Source organism: Notamacropus eugenii, chromosome 4 (genome assembly GCF_028372415.1).
Source record: "Notamacropus eugenii isolate mMacEug1 chromosome 4, mMacEug1.pri_v2, whole genome shotgun sequence".
Classification (NCBI taxonomy): domain Eukaryota; kingdom Metazoa; phylum Chordata; class Mammalia; order Diprotodontia; family Macropodidae; genus Notamacropus; species Notamacropus eugenii.
In genome coordinates, this window is record NC_092875.1 from 240,642,155 (window position 1) to 240,668,050 (window position 25,896).

The 25,896-nt window shown below is 36.9% G+C and overlaps 1 long non-coding RNA gene across 4 annotated transcripts in view; it reads left to right on the forward strand.

Moving 5' to 3' along the window:
• LOC140501087 (uncharacterized) overlaps positions 1 to 25,543 on the forward strand; it is a 109,925-nt gene extending 84,382 nt beyond the window's left edge. For 2 of the 4 annotated variants that reach the window (XR_011966061.1, XR_011966060.1), the window contains one exon: positions 24,306 to 25,264. This is a non-coding gene — a long non-coding RNA (uncharacterized lncRNA). Of the gene's footprint in view, positions 1 to 24,305 lie in introns of all 4 variants that reach the window. The other 2 variants (XR_011966062.1, XR_011966063.1) reach the window with 2 other exon arrangements.
• Positions 25,544 to 25,896: the final 353 nt, after the last annotated feature.

Genomic DNA, 25,896 nt, shown 5'->3' on the forward strand with positions numbered 1-25,896 from the left:
TTGTTGGTGACTAGGTTGACAAATATGAGTTACATGTATATGGAAATATGTTTACATATGTATGTATGTATTCTTTGCTATTTATGCATTGTAACTCATAATATTTTCAAATAATTAGTGGCAGAGACTGAACCTTCTTCAGTTTTGCAAACTTCTGCAATAACAGTTATGCTTTAGTAGTGGAAAGGATATAGGACCTAGAGCAACAGTCGTATGTTCACATCCTGGTTTCAGTACTTCTTAGCTGTATCATTACAGGCAAATAACTCAATTACTTAAATAATCAATAACCAATCACCATAATCAAGAAATAATCAATCACTGCTAATAATCAGTCACTAAATATAAGATGCAAGCACACCTTAGAAATTACCCTTCCTCACAGGGTTGTTTTGGGAAAAAGTCATTTTGTAAACTTTTAGTGTCATCCAGGGGGTTCCAAAAGTTTTAATGCCATTTTAAGCTTTAATGATTTAAAGTAAATTATCATTATTAATGATAATAATATAATAATCAATCACAATACCAAGATGTTCATTGCATGTTAGTAATAATAATAACTGATGTAATTATCTCCACTTCTCAACACTCGTGTGAGATGGCTGTGTCTGTTAAGAGATTAAACTAAACTTACCAAGATTTCATGACAAAATCTGTGACAGAATCAAGGAATACCAAGAGTGTCTTAACAATCAGTTTTCCAAGTCTAAGCACTTACCCCCTCCACAAAGAAAGTGATGAACTTTTTTTGTTCCTATGTTGAGGAATCCATTACAGTGTCACAGAGCTAATACATCCTAGGAGAAAGAGATTCCTGGAAGTGATTTCATAGTAGTAATACTTCCTGGCATCTGTGTGAACATAACCAGGTAAATTAAGCCTGGCCCATAAATAAGAAATCTGAAGAAAATCAGTCCCTAAATGCCAGGCCTAGAGGCCTGTGTGGGCTACCCGAGTCTTCTTACCTCACCTCCGAGGTCTTCGGTTGGCCAAAACCGGATGCTCATATGAGAGAAAGGACGTTCCAGAGTCGAACAAGGGTTGAGCTTTATTTCAGGGTCTAGTTACAAGTGCAGGGGGGTCTTCCTTAGGAGGAAGAAGGGGAGATTTCCTAAGGAGGCTAGGATCTTAAGGGATTGGAAGTAGAAGTACAAGCGGGGAGAGAGGGGGAGGGGAGAGAGGAAAGAAGAGAAGCGGAGCCTACTGTCCTCTTGGCTCCTCACATGCTAAGAGAGCTTTCAGGCTTCCTCAATCCTACTTAACCTTCAGCCACACAGTTTGCATCTGAATACCGTGCTGTTAGATAACAATAGTGTGCCCAGATCCGGGATGACCTCGAGGGCAGGGAGACTCCACCCATCACGTATCTCCCGGGGAGAGGCAGAAATACCCGATAGCCGAGCTAGCTCAGTCTGACCTTCTCGAATCCCCGCTGTTCATGGAGGGCCTCGTAAGACTCTAAGATTTAGAAGTCCCACTTTCACCCGCCCGAGACCGTCCACACGGATTTGAACTTCCAATCCCAACACCTAAAAAATCAGGCTGGAGACAAATAAATATGCCAATATAAATGTAAACAAGAATCCCTATTACTGATGGTATCTTTTTTTTTTCCAGAGGAGGGATTTCTAATAATGATATATCAAATTCATCGCCAATATATTATTCTGTGATTATATAATTATAGCAATCATGTGAAGGGCTAATGGAATATTTGCATATTGAGACAGGTTTATCATTGAAATCATAATGGAAGAGAGTGTTCTAATCTTAATTTTTGAAAATAGTCTTAAATATTATATCTGTCCAACATCCTCAATTCCATCTTTCCTCTGATCTTTCTCCATGAATGTTGTCTTTCCAATCTCAGTGTGCCCTGAATTTAAATCAGAAAGAATCTTCTATTAGACATCTCTCTCTTTTGGTGCCAGGCTGGGAAAATCACTTGATGGGTGCTTCTTAGGCATAGTCTTCCACATGGGGAGGTGAAGCAAGCAGCCAAGGAAACGAATAAAACAATGAATAACCTCGATGTAAAAGGAAAGAAAAGCCCTGTCATTGAAAGTGAATGTTGCAAAATTGCCAAGAGCAAACAAGGTTCAAAAGAACTATGAAATGATATACCTATCTCCCCACCTCTCCCTACTTCTTTCCAGAAGTGAACAGTCCATGAATGAGATACATGTATGTATTTTCAGAGTTTTTTGATGCATTTATCAATTTTTCTGATTTTGTCTGAATTTTTTCTTTTTCCACTTTTTAAAAATATTATTTGTTATATGGGATGGCTCTCATGGAGAAGGGAGGAAGAAGGATATTGGAAGAAAATCTGGTAATGTAATAAAAGATATTAACAAGCATTTATTCTAAAAAGGAAATAAAGAAGATTAGAGGAGTAAATTAGGTGAAAATATGACTTCTGTTTTATATATGTGAGTATGAGATACCAACAGGACCTCCAGTTAGGCAGCTGATGATGCTGAACTCTCAGATAAATAGATGATAACAGATAGATAGATAGAGTGAACATTTATTAAGTATTTACTATATGCCAGGAACTATATAAAGTGCTGAGGATACAAAAAAAGAGAATTACACAATCCTTATTTTCAAGTGCATACATTCTGCCAGGGCAACAGGCAGATGATGGGGAGAGTGAGCTGGGGATTTGCTGGATGTCTAGGATGAGGAGAGAAGAAAGGGTCAAAATTACTCTGAAGTTGTAAGAGAAATTAGGGGAAGAGTCAGATTTGGGGGAAAGAGATGAAAGATGTCAGTTTGGGATATGTTAAATTTAAAGTGATGGTTGGTGGAACACCTAGGTAAAGATAGATAGCCATAAGGAAGCTGGAAATATGTAACTAAAAGTCTGATGAGATTGAGAGTAGAGATAGAAGCTACCTAAAAGTAATCTACATAAAAGTAATCATTGAAGCAAATTGCTTCCCTTTTCTACATCTATTATCTCATCTAGAAAAAAATAATAAAATTTTAGTCCTCAGAGGGGCATTAGAAATCATCCAGTCCTATACCCTCATTTTATAGATTCAGAAACTGGGGGACAGAAATCGCAGGCAGAGGAAAAGGTCCTATATATACCAAAATATTTACAGTGACTTTTTTTGTGCATGTGGTAACAAAAAACTGGAAACAAAGTTGATACCCATTAATTGGGTAATGGCTGAAAAATTATGGCATATGAATATTCTTGTGCCATTAGAAATGATGAGTATGAAAAATTTAAAGAAACATGGGAAGAAGTTTTACGAAATGATGCAGAATGAGGTAAGTAGAAATAGGAGAACCATTTACTCAATGGACATGAAATATACAAAAGATTTCAGATGAATGAGTGAAAAAATATTTGTTAAATGCTTACTGTGTATGAAATCTCTGTGGTATGGAGATGCAAATAGAAAATCAAAGCAGTCCCTGCTTTTAGGCAAGACCTGGCCCCATGGTCACTAGGGTACAATGGCCAAGCAATGATAGGTCCAATTGTGACGTCAGAGGGCTAACAGTGATTCATACCTCCTATTTCTTAGCAGAGAGGTGGGAGGACTGTAGGTGCAGAAGGAGACATGCGTTATCAGAGTTGGCCAATGTGTTGAGTGGTTTTCCTTGGCTGTACTTTTTTTCTTTTAAAGGAGAATTTTATTGTCAAAGTAGGGGTTGAAGAGGGGGTAGTCACTGGGAAATTTCAGCAAAGTAAAAGAAAAAGGAGAGAGAGAGTCAACTCAAAAAGAATCTGAGAAGATAGGCTAAATGACTTGCTTAAGTTGTCCTTTTGCAATTAGAGCTCCAGCATCCAGAGATATGCTAGAGTCAGCTCTAACAGGCTTCAGAGAATCAGTTGTTAAATTTCCAGTATGAGGATTTACACTACAGAATTGGTCTATTAATCAAAGCTTGACTTATTGTTTTATTGATTATCTAGATTTTTTTAAAAGTATTAATAACAGAGATAAAAATGTAAAGTATATGCCTACTTTTCTACTCTCCTCCCTTCCCAGAGGCTAGTTATTTCACATTAAATATTAATCTATACACTCCTGTATTGTTCTATAAACATTACATCAGCTCAGCAAGAGTCCAGGAAGTAGAAGGCTCAGGGAATGAAGTCAGCACAAGAATGGAGGCCTGGTGACTGGAGGCTAATAAAAATAAGAATATTATCTTTCATTTATGTAGTGCTTTAAGGTTTCAAAGTCCTTTACATCTATTATCTCATTTGAACCCTCATAACATTTCTGCTCTGAGGTCAAGTCCAGGCTCTTTCTATAGTATAATACTGCCTCCCCTTGTGTTTCATAAATGTAAAGATTTAAGCTTTTGGGATTCACTGTTTGGTAAAAATTGTTAGAAAAAGTGGAAAGCAAAAACTAAGTCTAGACCAATATCTTACACCATTTATCAAGATAAGGTCAAAATGGATACACAAAAGAGACATAAAGGGAGATATCATAAGTAAATTAGGACATGGAACATATTCCCTATCAGATTTGTGGAGAGGAGAAGAATTTATGAATAAACAAGAGAGAGAGAATTGTAAAATATAAAATGGATAATTTTGATTACATTAAATTAAAATGTTTTTGTTCAAATAAAACTAATGTTGTTGTTGTGTTTGTCCTTTGTTTTCAAAGAGGACCATGACATCAGGGAAATGATGACATGGCTTGCATTTGACTTTGATTTGAGTGAGAGAGGACTATGCAAGGTCACTAGCCTCACTTTCTCCTCCTGAGCCATCTGGATCCAGTCACCAGATATTCATGGGAGACCCTTGCCCTTTTAGGCTAAGGTCTTTTCAGATTCTCACTTAAACTGAGATAATGCCCATCCAGGGAATGGGCCTTGCCTCTTTAAGAAGTGAGTTAAGGGTTGGTCCCAAGCTGGGAGAGGAAGATTCTCAGGGTTGCTGTTCCAAAGAAAAACAATTACTATAGACATTCACTCTAAATTTATTCAAAGACAGGAGGGTCCAAAACACATCCATTAAGTGTATCTTGACCAGGGACCCATTGTGGTCGAATGTATGAGCTTCAGAGTGAACTGAGGGGAAGGAAGGAAGGAAGGAAGGAAGGAAGGAAGGAAGGAAGGAAGGAAGGAAGGAAGGAAGGAAGGAAGGAAGGAAGGAAGGAAGGAAGGAAGGAAGGAAAGAAGGAAGGAAGGAAGGAAGGAAGGAAGGAAGGAAGGAAGGAAGGAAGGAAGGAAGGAAGGAAGGAAGGAAGGAAGGAAGGAAAGAATCTAGGTAGTAAACCCCGTTAACTAGAAATTTACCTCCCTTTGGAGAGGAGAGGGAGAGGACAAGCTGAGTTATCCAGCTAGCTGGATCCCCATTCAGGCAGCCTGGTCTACTCACAGGCTGTGTTTGTCCTTCGTTTTCAAAGAGTACCATGACCATCAGGGAAATGATGATATGACTTGCAGTTGACTTTGATTTGAGTGAGGGAGGGCTGTGCAAGGTCACCAACCTCACTTTCTCCTCATGAGCCATCTGGATCCAGTGACTAGATATTCATCAGGATGACTGGAGATGCACCATGATGCAATGGGAGTACCGGAAAAACTACTATAGCCAAGATTAGAAGAAAAGCAGAAAATTGGAGGGGGGGATGGGAAGGAGGAATTGTGTAGAAAGTTTCTCAGATAAAGACCTCCTGTCCCAAATATATAGAAAATTTTGCCAAATTTGATAAGTGGTCAAAGAATATGAACAGGCAGTTTTTGGAAGCAGAGATCAAAGCTATATAAAGTCATATGAAAAAATGCTCTAAATCATTATTGATTAGAGAAATACAAATTAAAACAACTTTGAAATACCATCTCACACGTATCAGATTGGTTAAAATTACATAAGTAGGAAGTGACAAGTAATGAAAAGGATATGGAAATATCTGGACACTAATACACTGTTGATAAAACTGTGAACTGATCCAACCATTTTGGAGAGCAATCTGCAATTATGCCCAAAGAGTTACATATAACTGTGTATACCCTTTGACCCAACAATATCATTATTAGATATAAAATCCCAAGGTGATTAGGGAAAAAGGAAAAGAACCTATATGTTGCAAAATATTTATAGCAGCTCTCTTTATGGTGGCAAAGAACTGGAAATTGAGGTGATGCCTCAATGGCTAAACAAGTTGTGATATATGATGGAATATTACTATGCTGTAAGAAATGATGACCAGGTTGATTTTAGAAAACGTGGAAAGACTTGCATGAAATAATGAAAAGTGAAGTGAGTGGGACCAAGAGAATGTTGTATACTGTAAAAGCAACATCGTTTGGAGAGTAACTCTGAATGATTAAACTACTCTGAGTTATATGAATATTCAAACCAACTGCAGAGGACTTATAAAGGAAGGTGCAATTCACCTCTAGAGAAAGAACTGATAAATAGAAATATATATTACATATTTGTCTTCTCTAGTGAGGAGTTGGAAGGAAAGGAAGGAGGGAAACAGCCTGGAACTAAAAAAATAACAAAAAATAAAATAAAAAATAAATATTAACCCCCCCACACACACACACACATAGAACACTTCCTCTTTTACCTGTTTCACAACGCTGTTGTGAGAATCAATTGAGCCTATGATGTGAAATTACTTTGCAAAATTTAAGATACTATAATATGCAATTGCATAATTATAATTGATTATGCAAAATCTCTGGGAAATCCCAGAGAGTCCCAAACCTAGGGATAAGTGCTAAGGGGTTTCCCACGTGGTTTGTTGGTTTAGTGGCTTGCCCATGATCACACAGCTGGTAAGTGTGAGAGACCAGGATTCATACCAGGGGCTTCCTGAGTGCAAACTCATCACGGCTACTTCTAGCTGTGGACTAAACAAATGGAAAAAAAGCTATTTATTATGACTCTATAGGTACTTGAAAAGCTTCTATAAACATTTATCAAGCACCTAGTATGTGTCAGTCTCTGTTAGGTGTTGGTTATACCGGTAAAAAAGTGAAACAATTCCTACCCCCAAGGAGTTTACACTCTATAAGGGGAAAGAACATGTACATGTATATGTATACATAAAATATATGCAAAAGAAATATAGGGAAGTGGGGAATTGGAGGCCGCTAGGTGGCACAGTGGCTAGAGCAATGGACCTGGAATCAGGAAGACCTAAGTTCAAATCCTGCCTCAGTCACTCACTAACTGTATGACCTTGGGAAAGTCAATAAAGCTCTGTTTATTTAATCTATTAGAGAAGTAAATGGCAAACCACTTCAGTATCTTTGACAACCCCATGGACATCATCGACATGCTATGATCTACAGGGCCATGAAGAATAAGATGTGACTGAATGACTAAACAACAAAATGGAGGGTAAAATGAGGGAATAGCAACTGGGAAAATGAGGAAAAACTCACTCAGGAGGTGGTACTTAAATTGAGTATTGGAAGTAGGGTTCTAAGAGAACAAGTAAGAAGAGAGAGCTTGCTAGGAGATGGAATGTTGTGTGTGAGGAAGATGAAATAGGCCAGTTTGGCTGGACCCTAGAGTGAATGAAAGAGAATGATGCATAATAAATCTGAGAAAACAGGGCAGGGGAAAGGGATGGAGTCAGATTGCAAAGGATTTCTAATGTCAAACTTTAAATTCCATAACTTTACCAGCTACTGCTGCATAATCTTTTATCAAATTTACCTCCTAAGACGTTCAGAAGAATACCTCCCAAATATTCGGAAGACACATTTTCCCCCTAACTTCTATAATTCTGACTGCAAAGCAAATCTCAATTTATGTGTTTGTTTGGGATGAAGGTAGAAGGCAGCAGCAGATACTGCCTCTGTTCACCCTCCAGAGACATCTTCTTCTATCATGGCTCTCTCTATATAAACAGGAGTTTAGCTACTACTGTTTGCTCACTGTATGTCTTTCAGCCTAAGTGCCTAAGCAGCTAATGCCTTCCACATTCCCCAATCTCCTGCACCTTATGTGTGATTTGAGGAAGCAGTTGGGCTGTTGAGTCATTGGCAGAGCTCCTGTCTGATGAATATTTCAGTATCTCCAATATTACATTAATATCAGCAGTTCCCCCTCTACAGATATGTGCAAGCATGTGTGATAATTAGAAATTAAAATACTGCCAGATTTGCTTTGGAGAGAGTAACTTTGATAGCACGGTACCAACAAATGGATTTCGTCAGCCGTGAACAGATAAACACAGCTGTTTTCTTCACTCATGGGAAGGCTATGAAACTGTGAAAATGTGTGGTACTCTATCTGCTTGAAATATGACTTCAATTCTCACCCTGATTCTTTTTGACGCCACAGAAATGAATCGTGTTTCACTGGTTTAAGTAAAAGACATGCCAAGAGGTGGCATCATTAGAACATTATGATTACTTTCTAGAATGATTAACATTAGTAGATAAAATAAATGTCAACGATGGACTTCTTTAATTTAGTCAAAATCCTCACTTGGTTTGGTAGGGAGAAGAGAAATAGACAGACACAGCAATAGAGACATAGACATGAAGAGACAAACACAGACAAATGGACGCAGAGGAGACAAAGAAACAGACAGCACTGAAAATCTCCTTAAACACAACCTAGTCTTCAATATCCCTTTGTGTCTCATGAACTACTTGAGTCAGAGAGAGTTTTCAAAAGATAATCTCTGCAGCTTCTGGAAAATAGCTCCCTTAGATGAATCCCTGATTGAATATCGAAGATAAATCCACATAATTACAGATGCTTTCTGTATAAAGGAGAAAGTCCATTAGGAGTTGTGACTCTCCTTTCAGTTCTGTGTGAACAAGATATTGAATCCTCTTCTAATTTCATTCATTTTGCTATTTCTCTATAAGTGGGTGATTATGGTGGCTTTCTTTGGAAGCTAGTGGCACTAAGAATACTTAGTAGCAAGGTAACCCTGGACAAGTCACTTGCCTTATCTATAAATAAGGCTAATAACAATATGTAATAACAACAAATAACAGTAACCTCCCAAAGCTGTTGAGAGGATCAAAGGAGATCAAAGACTTTGCAAACCTTCAAATACTCATTCAATGTCAGTTATATTTCTGTTCTCCAGAGTCATTCATATATGTACTGAATATGTTGTAGATTGTGACTCAGCACTGAAGAATCAGTCATTATTCAATGGTAAGTTATCCTCCTCCTCTTCTCTTTTTCCTTTCTAGTTCCCAAGAGCGGGAAGAAAAGAAAAAAACAAGGTCTGCTCATTTTTTCTGGGGCTACTCTATTTCAGGTCTCATACATTCAACTATAACCTCCTTGTAGATGACTCTCAGATTTATTTATTCAACCCTAGTCTCTCTCCTGAACTCCAGTTCGGGATCACCAGATGCATAATAAATATTTCCAGCAATAACATTTCCAGTTCCCATAGGAATCTTTAACTCAATGCATCAAAAACAGAATTCATTATCATACCTCCAAAGTCATCCTCAAACTCGTCTCTCTCCCTGACTCCTCACATTCAAACAGCTGCTAGGCCTTGCCAATTCTGTCTCCACAGTATAGATCTGTACCACCTCCCTCTGGGCTCACTAGCACAACTTGCATAGACCTTGAAAGGTTGGGTCTCCAAAGGGTGACTGCTCCTTTACTCAGGGTACTAGAGGTAGCCCTAGATTAGTCATTCTCTCTAGGCAAGAGATAGAAGAGGCCTTGCTTCTCCTGTTCTATAATCCTTCCTGTCTCAAGACTCCTTTCCTCAGTAAGGCCTTCAGTATCAGTTCTATTTTAGTCAATTTTACCTTCCGAACTCATTTGAGGGATCTTATGTGGATGATTAGCCAGGAAGAAAGATATGAATGCCATGTGAGTCAAGTTAATTGTCTCACTGGCCTTTTCATATTCAAGTCTCAGGCTCTTTCTAGGACAGGGAATATATATTTTTCATTTGTGTGCCCTCAACTTTACATCTTAATATCTCTATCCTATAAGTCTTCCAGACCTTCAGCTTTTCTTGAAAGTCTCATTGGGAAGGAAGGTATCTTTAGATTAGAAGTCTCCCTCTTACATATCATATCCATCTCATTTTCCCCACTCATATTTATACCACCTTAGCTCAAATTTTGATAAACTATATCTGATACATATTTGATAAACTATGACAATAGTCTCCAAATTGATCTTGCATCTAGGCTTTCTCCTCTCTAGCTCATTTTCTAAAAAAACTTTCAGGTCACTCCCCTGCTCTAGAGTTTCCTGAGAATATCCGTTCATGATTCCAGTTTACTGATGCTGAAATATGCTATCCAAGGATGGAATTGATTTTCTATGACAGAGAAGTGATGGATTTGGGGTACAGAAATACACACATACACACATATTTGTATATAGCCATTGAGGGAATTTGTTTTGCTTGACTATGTATATTTGTTCTAAAGAGTTTTTCTTTTTTCCCCAATAGAATGTAAAGATTTATATTTATTTAAAAATAGAGAGGTGAGGAGTACTACAAATGTAGAATGTTGCACGTCTTATCAGATGAGGTCATTGTACTATTAGTTTTATTTAATTGTTTTACTTTGTTATAAGGCAACTCTCATAGGGTAGGGGGTAATCTGGAAATTTTTGTAATGTAAAAATAAAACTCATCAATAAAGCTTTAAAAATGAAAAAGAGACAAGAAAAACATCACTTCAGATTGAGACGATATTAAAGAGAGCAACCTACATCACTGTACTACTTGGAGCACCAGAGAGTAAAGTACCAAAGATCCAGTTCCTTTGATGGAAGATTATCAGCCCTACACATACACACATACATGCACATACACACACACACAAGTATATGTGTATATACATATATTTTCAATGGAATAAAGATTATCTTTTTTAAAAACTGATTTGGGTTTGATATGAGTATATATTAACATTATATTACATATTATGTTATAATAATTACAATGTCATTATAATGATATATTAATTATAAGTAGATATTAACAAAAGAAACTCAATTCATTTTAATTGTGAACATACTTGGTCATGAATGAATGTTATAAGTGTTATGTGCACTAAAAAAGAGAATTGTCATGGTTGATAAAAAGTTAATGCTCGTGGAACCATGTTGAAAATTAATAGATGTGAAGTCTAAATCTATGTAAGAAATCAAACAGGATCACTTAACCTTCTTTGCCCTTAGTTTTCTCAGGTGGAAAATGAGATGGAGAAGGAAATGGCAAACCTCTCCAGTATCTTTGCCAAGAAAACCCCAAATGCGGTCACAGAGAGTCAGGCATGACTGAAACAACTTAACAACAACAACTTCCTGACTCCAGACATGAACTCCATCCATTCTGCCTCCTACCTGCCCCATCAGATAACTTATAAGGCTCTTTTTAAACACATTGAAGATGCATCACAGCAAGGCAGCAGCAGAAGAAAAAGAAACTGAGAAGAGTGGAAGACAGAAGGGGAGCTGATAAAAGCTGATCTTTTGGAGCTCTGGCAGTTAGAAGCAGTCAACTGTTGGAAGGTTTCAGTTGAGTGATTCTTGATTGGTCAGAGAAAATTTATTTACATGACATAGAGCTCCAGTAACAACTATTGCTCTTTCAGAGCCACCTAGAATTGGAGGAAAGTGAAGCTTTTCATCAGGGTTCCCTGTTGTCACCTCTGACCTAGGAAGGAAAAGCAGAGGTGCTTTGCAGCTGCATATGGTGGTGACTGAGTTGTGTTGTTAACTGAGCTCCATTTCAATTGTACTGCACAGCATCTGACTGACTGACTGACTGACTGACTGACTGACTGACAACCCAGGTGTGGGCTTCCCACCTCTACAAAGGCATGGGGATGGAGAGCTTCTCTTTGAGCCATACTTTTTCTCTATAATTCTGTAACTTGCTTTTGATTGGGTTTTTTTATGGTTGTTTTTTTCTCTTTACATTGTTGTACTCATATGTGTTGTTTTTTTGGCTCTGCTTTTACTTTACTCTGCTTCAATTCATGGAGATCCTCTCATGCTCTTATGTATCGATCATATTAATCATTTCTTATACACAGTCATATTCTTTTCTATTCACATATCACAATTTGTTTAACCATTTCCCATTTGATGGACATCTACTTTATTTCTAATTTTTTTCTATCATAAAAAAGTACTGATAAAAATATTTGGATGTATATGGGAACTTCTGTCTTATGAATGGTATCCTGGGGATATAAGCCTAGCAAAGGAATCTCTTGGTTATAGCGTATATGCATTTTAATCACATTATCTGTATAATTCCAAATTAATTTTCAAAACAGTTATATTAATTCATAGCTCCATCAAAAATACACTAGTACAAAGATGTCAAATAGCCCATAAGACTCCTGATTAAAATGTAATTGGAAAATATTTAATAAAATAAACACATAAGACACAGTGTTCATTTGTGATTTTCTAAGTCAATATGTGTCCTACAGGGATCTTTATTTACGGTTCAGTATACCTTTATTTTTGAGTTTGACACCAATGCAATAGTGTGCCTATCTTCTCATAGTCCCTCCAAAATTGACTGTTCCCATCATTTATCTTTTCCAATTTACAGGGTATAAGGTGAAATTCTAGGGTTGTTTTCATTCTCATTTATTTTAATATTAATCATTTGGAGCATTCTTATAATTCTTTTGAGAACTTTTTGCTTTTATGCTTTTACTACTTATGTGTGGGACACATATATCTACACATAGAAACACACATATATACAAGTATGTATATATGTACGTATGTATGTATAGCTAGAGATAGATATACATTAATTGTTTCTGTATCTTTGATATCAATCCTTATCTAAGAAATTTGATACAAAGATTTCCCCCTGATTAATATATATTTTAGTTGTTTGTATATCTTGAATATCAACTTTTGTCTGGGAAATTCGATGCAAAAATTTTCACTCAATATATATTGTGTTTATGTATCTTGAATATCAGCTTTTGTCTGAGAAATTTGATACAAAAATGTTTTACTTAATTAATACATATGTATGTTAATTGTTTATGTATCTTGAATATTAAATTTTATCTGAGAAATTTGATACAAAGATTCTCTACCCCACTCCCCTTCATTGTTTCCATTCTTATCCGAGGAGCATTAATGTTGTCTGTGCAGAAGTTTTTGGTTTCATATAATCAGTTATCTATTTTGTCTTCTGTAATTACGTCTATCCTTTGTTGGTTAAGAATACATCTCCTACCTATAGCTTAGAAAGGTATGTGATCTGCTTCTATTTTAATTTTTATAGTGTAATCTTTCATATTAAGATCATATATCCATTTAGAATTCATTATGTAGTATGGTGTAATATGTTGGTCTCAGTAGAATTTCTGCCAGACTGCTTTCCAGTTGCTCCCAGCAATCATTATCCAATTGGGAGTTCTTTCCTAAGTAAATTATGTTTTCCAGTTCTCCAAACACTATGGGGGGTGGGGAGGGAATTAATTTCCATTGTTTCTGATTCTCCATTCTCCAGACTGTTCTGTTAATCTACTTCTTTATTGTTTAACTGCTGTTTGACTGCTTTACGATATAGTCTGAAGTCTGGAAGCACTATTTCATCTTTATTCCTACCTCTTTTCATCATTCTCTTTGATATTCTAAATCTCTTATTTTTTGAATGAATTTTATTATTTTAACAATTCATCTGAAGTATTCCTATGATAATTTCATTGGTAGAGTATTGTCATTTTTATTATATAGGTATGGCCCAGCCATAAACTCTGAATACTCCTCCAGCTATTTAATTTGTTTACAATAATAATAATAATAATAGTTAACATTTATATAGCACCTACTATGTGCCAAACACTGTTCTAAGTCACTTTACAAATATTAATTATCTCATTGGATTCTTAAAAAACCCTGGAAAGCAGGTGTTACTGTTATCATCATTTTGTAGTTGAGGAAACAGGCAAACAGAGTTTTAATGATTTGCCCAAGGATATTAAGCTAATAAAAGTGTCTAAGGCTGGATTTAGACTGGGGTCTTCCTGACTCCAGGTCTAGCTCTGTAAGCAATATAGTGTTATCAGCTCTCTTATCCCTTATTTCTTTAAATGCACTTTGTATTTTAATCTATACAAGTCTTTCATGTGCTTCAGTAAATTAATCCCCAGATATTTTATGCATGTTGTAGTTATTTGGAATAGGATCTCCCTTTCTGTTCAAGTCTTTTGGATCTTTTATTATGTAGAAGCATTGTTGATTTTTGAGAGTTTATGTTGTAGTATGTAACTTTGCTGAATCTATTAACTGCTGCATTTATTACCATTTGCTGAGTCCCTAGGATTTTCTAAATACACCATATCAACAAAAAAGGATAATTTTATCTCTTATTGATCAATTTTTGTGCCTTTAATTTCTTTCTCTTGTCTTATTGCTATTGGTAGCATTTCCTGAATCATATAAAATAATAGCAAGGAGAATGTGCACAGTTATCTTTGCTTTGCTCTTATATTCATGGGGAAAGATTGTAGTGCATCCCCACTGCTTAAGGATATTTGCTCTTTTTATATATAAATACTTTTTGCAATATTAAAAAAGTCCTTAGGGCTTAGTACTATATTTGTCTTATAAAAGGAATCTAGCAGGATACTGTGATAGGACTAATATCTTCCAGTTTTTCTCCACAACCTGAGTTAAGTATACCTCTCTTCTTTCCCTCCTGTGATAAGGATCAGTTTTCCCTAGAAGGAGCCAAAATGGTCCTGGGACTTGATTGTCCCTTATTTCCCTGACATATTTTCCTAGTCATCTAAGGGCTCCTCCTACTTGAAGATCAGGAGAGTCAATATGTCCTTCACTATGTAAATTTTGTCTTGATGATCAGATGTTTTTCTTTTTTTTTTTATTTCTTTTTTTTAATTTTTCATTTTTAACACAGTTCACATCACATAAAACAATTCCCACTTTTGATCAGGTGATACTTCTTTGAAAGCATTTACAATATAGACCACAAACGAATTTTTTTTTTTAACATTAACCAACTGAGACACGAATAATAGCTATGCATGCTAACTTCACAAGCTCTTGACCTAATTGTCTCCACGCTATTACTAAGAATTAAAGGACCCTAAGTTATTGTTGTTGGTCTAAAGTCCTAGGCCTAATAGCTTAATTTTAGGCTTAACCTTGGATGTTCCCCTACCAACAATCTATAATTTAATAGATCTGGTATTAAGTTTACAAACTTTTTAACTATAAGAAATTGCCCCTAAGAGTAGGGACACTGCAGGGAAACAATATCTCCCCAACTTCATGTCAATTCCAGGCAGGAATAGATTGTCAATTTGCATTCAGTCAGACTTAAAGTCTGCCAGGTGTCAGTGGGGAAACTGAGTCAGGAGAATCCTACCTCAGCCCAGGCTGAACAGCCACTCTACCACCCTTCCTATGAGATCACCTTTTGCAGTTCATACCAGCATCTCACAGGCTTACTGGCATAATGGATTGGAGGCTCAGACCACCTTTCTTGCTATCCATACCTGGAGTTATACTCAGAAGAGCGGTCACTTAATAGTCCCATAGAATCTTATAATAGTAAGTTCCAATAACCAGGTTTCAGATATGACTGTAATTTCACATTGGCTAAGGAACATCTTTTGAGGCAAGTCTTAAGTGACTTACATGCCTTTCTACACTTGTTCTAGTTCCTGATTAAATAACAATCATAAAATCAAATTTACCATTAAAACCTTAACTTTTCTATCAATGTCAAATTTTACCCGAGGTCACCTGCCTCTAGGAAACTTAGACTAAAATTCTTTTCCCCAAACTAAAGATGTCTCTGATTTAGTCTCAGTAATTAATTCAGCCAGTTGTTTTAATACTAATTGCTTTTACATCACTTTGTAACATGTCCAATTTTTCTCCCATCTCTCCCCTCTCCCCACTCCCTAATATTTTGCATTTGATTACCCCTTCCCTCAATGTGTCCTCCCTTCTATCACACCCCACACTTCCCTTATTTCCATCTTCTCTCTTTTCTTGTAGGTCAAGATATATTTCTATACCCCATTACCTGTGTTTCTTATATGCAATAATAATTCTCAACATTTGTTATATGCAATAATAATTCTCAACATTCGTTTCTAATACTTTGAATTCCAACTTCTCTCCCTCACTCTCTCCCTCCCTATCCCCACTGAGAAGGCAAGCAATTCAATACAGACTAACTATGTGTCGTTTTGCAAAAGACTTCCATAATACCCATGTTGCATAATACTAACTATATTGTCCTCTATCCTACTCTATCCCCCCCTTATTTTTTTATTCCCTCATTTGACCTTGTCCCTTCCCAAAAGTGTTTATTTCTAGTTACTCCCTTCTCCCATTTGCTCTCCCTTCTATCATTCCCCTCACCCCACTTGTCATCTCCTCCCTTGCTTTCCTGTAGTGTAAGATAGATTTTCATACCAAATTAAGTGAGCATGTTATTCCCTCCTTAAGCCATATGTGAAAAGAGTAAGCTTCAATTTTTCCCTCTCGCCTTCTCATTTTACTCCTCCATTGAACAAAATTTTCCTTATCTCTTTTATGAGTGATAGCCTGCCCCATTCCATTTCTCCCTTTCTCCTCCCAGTATTTCCTTCCCTTACCCCTTAATTTTGATTTTATTTTATTTTTTGTGGATATCATCTCTTCTGATTCAACACAACCTGTACTCTGTCTACATATATGTGTGTATGTGTGTGCGTGTGTGTGTATGTACAATCCTTCTACCTACCCAAATACCGAGAAAAGTCTCAAGAGTTACAAATATTTTCTTTCCATGTAAGAATGTAAACAGTTCAGCTTTAGAAAGTCTTTTATGATTTCTCTTTTCTATTTATCTTTTCATGCTTCTCTTGATTCTTGTGTCTGAAAGTCAAATTATCTCTTCAGTTCTGGTCTTTTCCTCATGAATGCTTGAAAGTCCTCTATATCATTTAAAGACCATTTATTCCCTTGAAGTATTATACTCAGTTTTGCTGGGTAGGTGATTCTTGGTTTTAAACTCAGTTTCTTTGACTTCTGGAATATCCTATTCCAAGCCCTTTGATCCCTTAATGTTGAAACTGCCAGATCCTGTGTTATCCTGATTGTATTTCCACAATACTCAAATTGTTTCTTTCTAGCTGCTTGCAGTATTTTCTCCTTGACCTGGGAACTCTGAAATTTGGCCACAATATTCCTAAGAGTTTCTCTCTTCAGGTCTCTTTCAGGAGGTGCTTGGTGGATTCTTTCAATATTTATTTTGCCCTCTGGTTCTAGAATATCAGGGCAGTTTTCCTTGATAATTTCATGGAAGATAATGTCTAGGCTCTTTTTTTGATCATGGCTTTCAGGTAGTCCCATAATTTTTAAATTGTCTCTCCTGGATCTATTTTCTAGGTCAGTTGTTTTTCCAATGAGATGTTTCACATTATCTTCTATATTTTCAAACTTTTGATTTTGTTTTTCAGCTGCTTGGTTTAATCATAGTCATTCATTTCCCTGAACTCAATTCTCTCGTTCAGAGAACTGTTTTGTTCAGTGAGTTTTTGAACCTTCTCCTCCATTTGGCTAATTCTGCTTTTTAAAGCCTCCTTCTCCTCATTGACTTTTTGGACTTCTTTTTCCAATTGAGTTAGCCTCCTTTTGAAGGTATTATTTTCTTCAGCATTTTTTTGGTTGTCTTTCAGCAAGCTGCTAACTCATTTTTCAAGCTCTTTTATTGCCTGAGACCAATTTAAGTTCACTTTGGAGGCCCTGGAGGCAGGGGCTTAACTTCTTGTGACAGTAAGCCTTGTTCTTCCTCATCAGAAAGGATGGGAGGAGGCATCTGTTCACCAAGAAAGTAACCTTCTATGGTCTTATTTTTTTTTCCCTTTTTGGGCATTTTCCCAGCCAGTTACTTGACTTCTGAATCCTTTGTCAAGAGAATGGTCCTATTGCCCCTCCTCCCCCCAAGGCTGAAATTTGACTCAGCTGCTGGATTCCCTAGGACTTTGGGTGGGGGCGGGGCCATCACTCAGGGCTGAAGTTTAGAGTAGCTGCTCCCTACCGCCAGAGGCTTTAAGCTGAGCTACCTGGACAATAGACCCATAGCTGCCTGCAGTCTACTGCTGCTGTTGCTGCTCCTGTTCCCCTCTTGCCCAGCTGGGAAAGTCCTCCCACACTGACCTTTGGAGCTTTCTTTGTGGCTTTGTGAGTCGAGAGATCTAGGACCCTCCCTGCTGGGAACTCTGTCCCAGAGGTCTGTTCAGGTCCTGTTCTTCCCAGTGCCACCTGGCTAGGGCTGGGCTCCACTCTGCTCAGCATCTAGTGAGACAGACCTTTCCTGTTAGCCTTCCAGGTTACCTTTGGCTGGAAACCTCTTTCTCTCTGTTGTTCCGTGGCTTCTGCTGCTCTAGAATTTGTTGAGAGTCATTTTTAACAGGTATTTTGTGGGCTGTGGGGAAAGCACTAGAGTATATGTGTCTTTCTACTTTGCCATCTTGGCTCTGCCCCCCACCCCCACATGCTTTTCTATATGGAGACAATGGGGACCAAGTTCAGAGATTTTCATGGACACTGTATTTGTTGCATATCCTTGCTCTTTTTGGGCAAAATAAACCTTCTTTTGTTAACTGCTCAGTGATTTGTGTAGTATTGTTATAACTCTAAAAGTTTGATAGAATTCTCCTATGAATTCATCAAGACCAGTCCTTCTCCTCCCCCGCCGCCCCATGGTAGTTGTTACTTTACAATTAGTTCTATTTCCTTTTCTGATAGGATTGTTTAATCTTCTATTGGATTGAGTGTATTTTATATTTTTGAAGGCATTCTTCTATTTTCTTTATGCTCTTAACTTTAATAGCATGTTTAATAACGTATGCTCTGATAATTATTTTTTACTTCTTGTAGTTTTCTGTGATTTCACCTTTCTCATTTGCTCTTTTATTCATTTGATTTTCTGCCCTTTTAAAAAAATCATATTGGTTAAGGGTTTATGAATTTTATTTGTCTTTTTAAAGAACCAACTTTTAGTTTTACTAATCATTTCTGTAGTTTTTTTGGTTTCTGGTTTATCTATTCTTTAATTTTTAATGTCCCCTTTAGGATTGCCTACTGGTTGGACTTTTAATTTTTTTAAAAAGTTATATTTAATTGATTGATTCTCTCCTTTTCAATGTTGTTAATGTATGTTTCTAGGAATATGATTTTCCCCTTGAGGTATGCTATAAGTACATCCCAGAAATTATAGTATGTTGTTATGTCATTATAATTTTCCTTTAAATAATTGTTTTTATGATTTGTTCTTTGATGCGCACATCATTATTTAGAATTCCACTGTTAAGATCCATTTGGATCTTCATGTTTTGTTTGTGGTGCCTGAAGTGATTACTATTTTTATTGCATCATGATCCATATAGGTTATTTATTATTTCTGCCTTTTAATATTTTTTGCAATATTTTTTGTGCCCTAATACATGGTACATTTTTATAAAAGTTCCATGTAGTTCTTAAAAATGTATATATTCTTTATCTATCCCATTTAGGAGATACTATGAATCTTTGAACTTTTGTCTCTCCAGCAATTTGATCAATTCTATGCTTTCCCTTCTGTTTATCTTTCTGTTAGACTTATCCAAAATTGAGAGAGGGACAATGAAATCTCTTGACACTATGATATTCCTGTGTATGTTTTCTTATCATTTATTTTTTCCTTATGAATATGGATGCTAAAGCATTTGGAGCATATAAGTTTAATGTTGATATTGGCTTGCATATGTTTCCTTTTAGTATAATATAGTTAGTTTTTTTGTTCATCTCTTTATGCTATGAATGTTTGTTTTTGCTTTGTCTGATAATATGATTGCAACTCCTACTTTTTTGGATTCACCTGATGTGTAGTAATTTTTTTCTAATCCTTCATTTGTGTTTTCTGCATTTCTTGGTTTTTTAGGTATATTTCTTGCAAGCAATAGATTGTGGAATTTCATTTTCTTACATAATCTATCACTCATTTTCATTTTATTGGATTGTTTAATCCATTCACATTTAAAGTTATCAGAGTTAGGTTTCTATTTTCTCCATTTGTCTCTAATACTACCCTCAATTAAGATTTTTTCCTCTTCTTCTGTAAAAACAATACTTTGTCTCTTCATTTATTTTTAGCTTAGTCTATTTTAAGGTAATCATATTCCCATTGGCTCTTTTCCCCATCCCTCAAGTCTACCTCTCCTGTTTGTAACCCTTTCCCTTCAGTTTTTGAAATTTTGTTTAACTTATTAGTTCCTTCTTTTTATTTAGATATTTTTTTTCTCTCTCCACCCCCAGCTAAGGAGTCAAATAAAATTCCCCTTCTTTTCTTCCTCTTCAATATGTTTTATTTGCATTTCAATTTTCTGTGACCTATTAAAAAAAGTTTCCCCCTCCCCTTTTCTCTTCTTTATTTATCTTCTAAACTTTTATTTTTTGATACATGATCTTAGTCCTTGTTTCTCTATTCCCCATAGAATTAAAACTTCTAAGATATTTGGGGGGGGGTTTCCATCTTCTAAATGCTTCAAATGTTATCAATCACCTTATAAATATTGTCCTTAGACCCCTTTTTCAGGTGTCTTACTTTTGGGAAAATATCAGTTCCTGAAGGTGACAGAAAGAATATTGCCCCATTGTAGGGGTTTTTCTATATCCATGATTGTGTAATTCATCATTAACCTTTGCTTTTCCCAAGACCACTTTCCCCCATTTACCAGGAAATCTCCTTGGATCTATACCCTCCCACTCAGGTGTCAGTTGCTCTTAGTAGCTCTGATTCAACTTCTCCTGAGACAGGATAAGTGGTCTCTTTGAAAAGCAGATCCCTACAGATTATATCCATTGTAAGGTCCTCATCTCTCATTTTTCTTTAGGCTGCACTCTATTTTCTTTGCCATATCCCCAGAAACTTTTTTCATCCTGGAGGTGCACTTCAACCCTGGAATCCATACATCAACTACCCTCCACGTCTGAAGCCTTTCCCTCTGATTGGATGACATCTCTCAGAAACTCCACTTAAGGAGGGCACCCAGGCCAGCCTTTGTTTCATTCCTCTTCAGACTACACTTTGGACTTTTTTTTACTGTAACTCCACATGGAGTTATTCCCTTCCACCACTTTTCAACTTTATTTTATGTATTATCTTCTCCTTTAGAACATAAGCTCCTGGAAGACAAAGACCATTTTTCTTTTGTCTTTTATTTGTATTCACAGTGCTTAGCATAGGGTCTGGCATATAGTATGCAATTACAAATGCTTGTTTACTGACTAAGTAATGCCCTTTATAGGTTATCTCTAGTCCCCATTCCACTGCTGAGACAAGATTCCACCCTTTCTTTTCTCCTTTTTCAATCCATCCCTTTGCCATCTTATCCATTTCTCTGTAGACTCTCTTCTTTCTGAAAGAGTACTGTTAGCTTTTTATTTAACTAGGGTATATCACATATCTTCACCTTTACTTCATTCCCTCTCTCCTTTTATGTGTTTTTCTGTTCTATAACTGGTCCCACAAAAACACTGATTCACCTGTAGGTAGAGTGCTATGAGGTTTAGACCTGTTTCTCCACCATCACTTCTGTTTGCCTTCTGCGTTCACCCTTGTCTCCTGGTGTACTTTTAGAAAGAAGTTTTTTTTAAAGGTCCTTATGGTGCTTTTTTGTTGTTATCTTTGGTTGCTGAATTTGTTTACCGTTCTTGTATTTCTGTTGTCTGGAATGTTTGAAAACAATTTGCTTAAGTGTGGCTCTTTTCCTAGGAATATCATGAGCGCTACTTTTATATCAAATACTCATCTTTTTCTTTAATTGTTAGGCTCTGATTTGCACTGCATGCCACTGTGAGTTTAATCTGGATCTCCTTTGCTCTTTGGAACACATCCTTCCATTCTCTCCTGCTGTTTCTAGTGGATGCAGAATAGTCTTGTATTATTAGAATTTCCTTTCCTTTATATTTTAAGGTCTTCCTCTTGGTCTCTTGCAGAATTTTTTGTCATTGAGAATATTTTATTTTAACCATGATATGCCTTGAAATATGTAGCAAAGGGTTGTTGCTGCTGTTGCTTTTCTGGGTGTGATCTGTGATTTCTTTCAATTTGTACTTTGTTTTCTGGGTTCAGAAGTTCTGGTCAGTTTTCTTATTTTATGTCTTACCAAGTTTTTTGACTTATATTCTTCTGGGAGACCCAAAAACCTTGTGTTATCTCTAATAAAACCTGTCTTTGTTTTCTTTGTGTGGAGATCATGCCAGTTTTTTTCTTTTCTTATTCCTAATTGTGTATTTTCATTTTCAATCAGTTATTTTACTTTTTGTTTCTGTGATGATGCTTGACACTGTGGATTCAAGTTCTTTTTTTCTCTTTTGACAAGGTTTTTTGCTTTGCAGACCATAAATTCTGTTTTTGCAATATTTATTTCTTTTAAAACTGCTTAGGAACATTTTTCTGTATTTCTATGTTCTTTTGGGAATCCACAGAGTCCTCTGTCTCATCAGGTACTGATTAATTTTCCTTTATCTTGAAATATTTATTCATAGATGTCTGTATTCTTTTAGGTGAGCTGGAGGGCACATTCCCTTCTGCTATTAAAATCTTCCCTGTTGATTTATCTGCTTATATTCAAGGTCTTTGCATGAATTTTCTTCCTCTTGGAATCTTTGTTAATTTTAATATTTTTCCACTCATATTCCCCTATTACTCACTTTCTGATTCCTTCTCCTTTGATTGTTTTCTCCCTGGAGGCTTGACCTCAAAGTTGTCTCCATCTCTTTCCATCTTGGGAATTTCTTGTTTGACTCTCCTTAGTCTCTACCCCAAGTGACTTCTGGGGAGACAGAACAGGCTCTAGGTGGATAGTGGTATTAATGTAGTACCGTACAACCACATAACATTTATCTCCCCTGAGTTTCCTCTGTTTCTCAGTTGCCTGGCTGAGTTCTGTTGCAGCATAGGGCTCTGCCTCACCGCTATCACAGCCAGAGTGAGCTAGTTTTCCTCAGCATGGGAGTGAGGGGAGCGGGAGAAGAGTTGAATTCTGTTGCAAGGCCATGGATTGGTTAGTGCATCCTTGCCCATTTGGTGGGTAGTGGGGGATGGGGTGCTGAGTGAATACTTTAGGCATTAAGGATTAGCTTTCAATGCTATTAGCTCATTAGGACCCTGAAAGAGTTTGAATGTAACCATGTGGTGGTGGTCTGTCCCTGGGAATTTAGAATTGTTAGTGTGACAGTAGATTAAAGTGAGTGAGCTAAAACCAAAGAGAAATGGAGTATCTGACAGGCCTAAGCAAGAGATTGAGTCACGGGTTGCATATGTATTAAGACTCCAATGGATACCATCCCACTCCAATGGATACCATGTCACATTGTATCATGGAGTATTATAATTAATCAGTGCACACATTACTGCTGTTCCATATGCATTTAAAAACATTATTCTGAGATTCAACTCAAGCATCACCTTCTATACCACAGGTTCTTAACCTGAATTTGAACTATGAGCTTGCTTTTTTTTTTTTAAATGCTACCTGTATTTAAATAAAATTGGTTTCCTTAGTAATTCAGTGTATTTTATTTTAGGCATTAAAAAAAACCCCATTATACTAAGGAGGGGTCCCTAGGCTTCACCAAACTGCCAAAGGTACCAGGAAGACAAAAAACAGTTAAGAACCACTCCTCTAGAGGAAGTGAAAATGAATGAATAGCTCTGGAAAGGTATAGAAACTATTGCCTCACCCCAGATTGGTTCCCTGGGATCAGGGCACCTCACTGGGCAGCAGGGCACCTCCCAGGGTTTCTCAGACAAAAAGAATTTCTGTTATTTGTCCAGGTGCTAAGATTCTGATACAGAGTGCAAAAGTGGTATGAGATACTTCAACAACTGATTCATCTGCTGGAAGCCTTATTCTACTAAAAGCTGCACATGTGGCTAAATCCTTGCCTTTCCTAGTTGATAGAACTCAGATTAGGAGTGGTTGACTGCTTAATGACAGTAAAAATTCATTAATTTAACCCTTTAATGTTTTCCAAGGCATTTTTTTCTCAGGAAAACCCTGTGCAGTAGGAAATAAAAACATTATTGTCCCCATTTTATAGAAAAGAGATGTTTTTAATGCTACTTTTTGCAAAAGCACATTATGAATGCCAGAAAAATATATTCTCTGTGGCAAAAAGATATTTATTTTGTGATGAGTAAAGTCATACGTGTTGCAGTGAAGGATCAAAGCTTTTAGTAGGGGGTGGGGTGTGTGTGGAATGTCGACATATTTCAAGGAGGAGAAGACATACATTCTGCAAGCCTTGCCTTGTCCTAGCTCTGTTTGCTGACCATCTCATCTCTCAGCAGGTACAGAAAGTGACGAGAGGGACTGCTACACTGGACATGATTTTGATCAACAAGAAGGAACTAGTTGGTGAAATATAAACAACCAGAACACTGGGAGAAAGAGGCCATGTCTATGCAGAGGTGAACATGGGCAAGCTCAGGCAGAGACCCCATATTTTAGTGTAGTCCAGAGTTTCTATGTATAGCCATCCCAGATTCTACCAAAAACAGATGTTTTGGAAGAGGTTTGCTGGAAAAGCTGCTTGTGAAAGTTTCTGGGATTGTTCATAGAGAGTTTTGGGAGAGAGATGTCTGAAGGAGTTGGAGGAACCAAGATCTGAGTGCTTGAGGCACATATTCCATCTTCGGAGAAGTGGGCAAATGCTAGGATCCATGCCTGTACCCCTTCAGCTCTTTTATTCAGAGAGACTATAGTGACTAGCTGATTATTTCTAATGGGTAGCCTGTGTGACAATGAGTTTTGAGGACCATGAAGCAACTATGGTGCTAAATGGACTTGATTTCATATGCCCCCTCATCTACATTCTCTTCCCCTGCCCACTCCAAGCCATAGAGGAAGCTATTAGGTTAATGCACTCTCTATACGCCGCCCCCCCCCACTGACCTCACCCCCTAGTGTCTAAGCAAGAAAGACCATTTCCTGTCCTTGCAGTCAGAAGTGTTTAGCTGTGGCATTTCCAATGTGCTGTGCTAGCCTGACCCTCCGGTTTCTCTCACACCCTTCCTCCTCTCTGTTCCTTCTTTGATATTGGATACCTCCTGTTAGAAAAAAAGAAAGAAAGAATTAGCGCCTTTGGTTTTGTGTTTTTATTTAAGGCATAGAGGAGAGCAGAAAGTGAGCCTGGAATACCAGCTATAGATTTATCCAGTCCCCCACCCCCAGAGGCAAGCACCTAGGCACCTTAGCGGGGGAAGCAACTGAACAATGGTCTCTCCCTAGCAACTGCCAAGCCCAGTAGTGCTGCCCACATTTTCTAAGGCAGTCCAAGTGGGTAAGCAAGGATAAATAAAGAACAAAGAGAGTGCTCTATAAGCTGAACCTGCAGTCCCCACATCAGTCACTCTTAAACTTTTTTAATCTTAGGGTTTCTTCGCATTCTTAAAAACTACAAAGAATATCAAAGAGCTTTTGTTTATATGGGTTATAGCTGTCAGTCTTTACCATATCAGGAATTAAAATTTTTAAAATATTTATTGATTCACAAAATAAACATAATAAACTCATATGTTAGCATGAATAACATTTTTATTTTAAATAGCTATTTTCCAAAACACACAAAAAGTTTAGTGGAAGGAGTGGAATTCATTGTTTTTAGGTCTGCAAATATCTTTAATGTCTGGCTTAATGGAAGACAAATGGATTCTTATATCTGCTTATGCATTCAGTTTGTTGTGATATGTTGTTTTGGCTGAGTCGTATGAAGAAAACCCAGCTTCATACAGAAATGTATTTGCAAAACAGAGGAGTATTTTAATAAGCAAATAATGTCTTAGTAATATTATGAAAATAGTTTTGACCTCTGGTGCCCTCTGAAAAAATCTCAGGGACACCCCACTCCCCCATAAACCACTCGTTGAGAACTGCTGC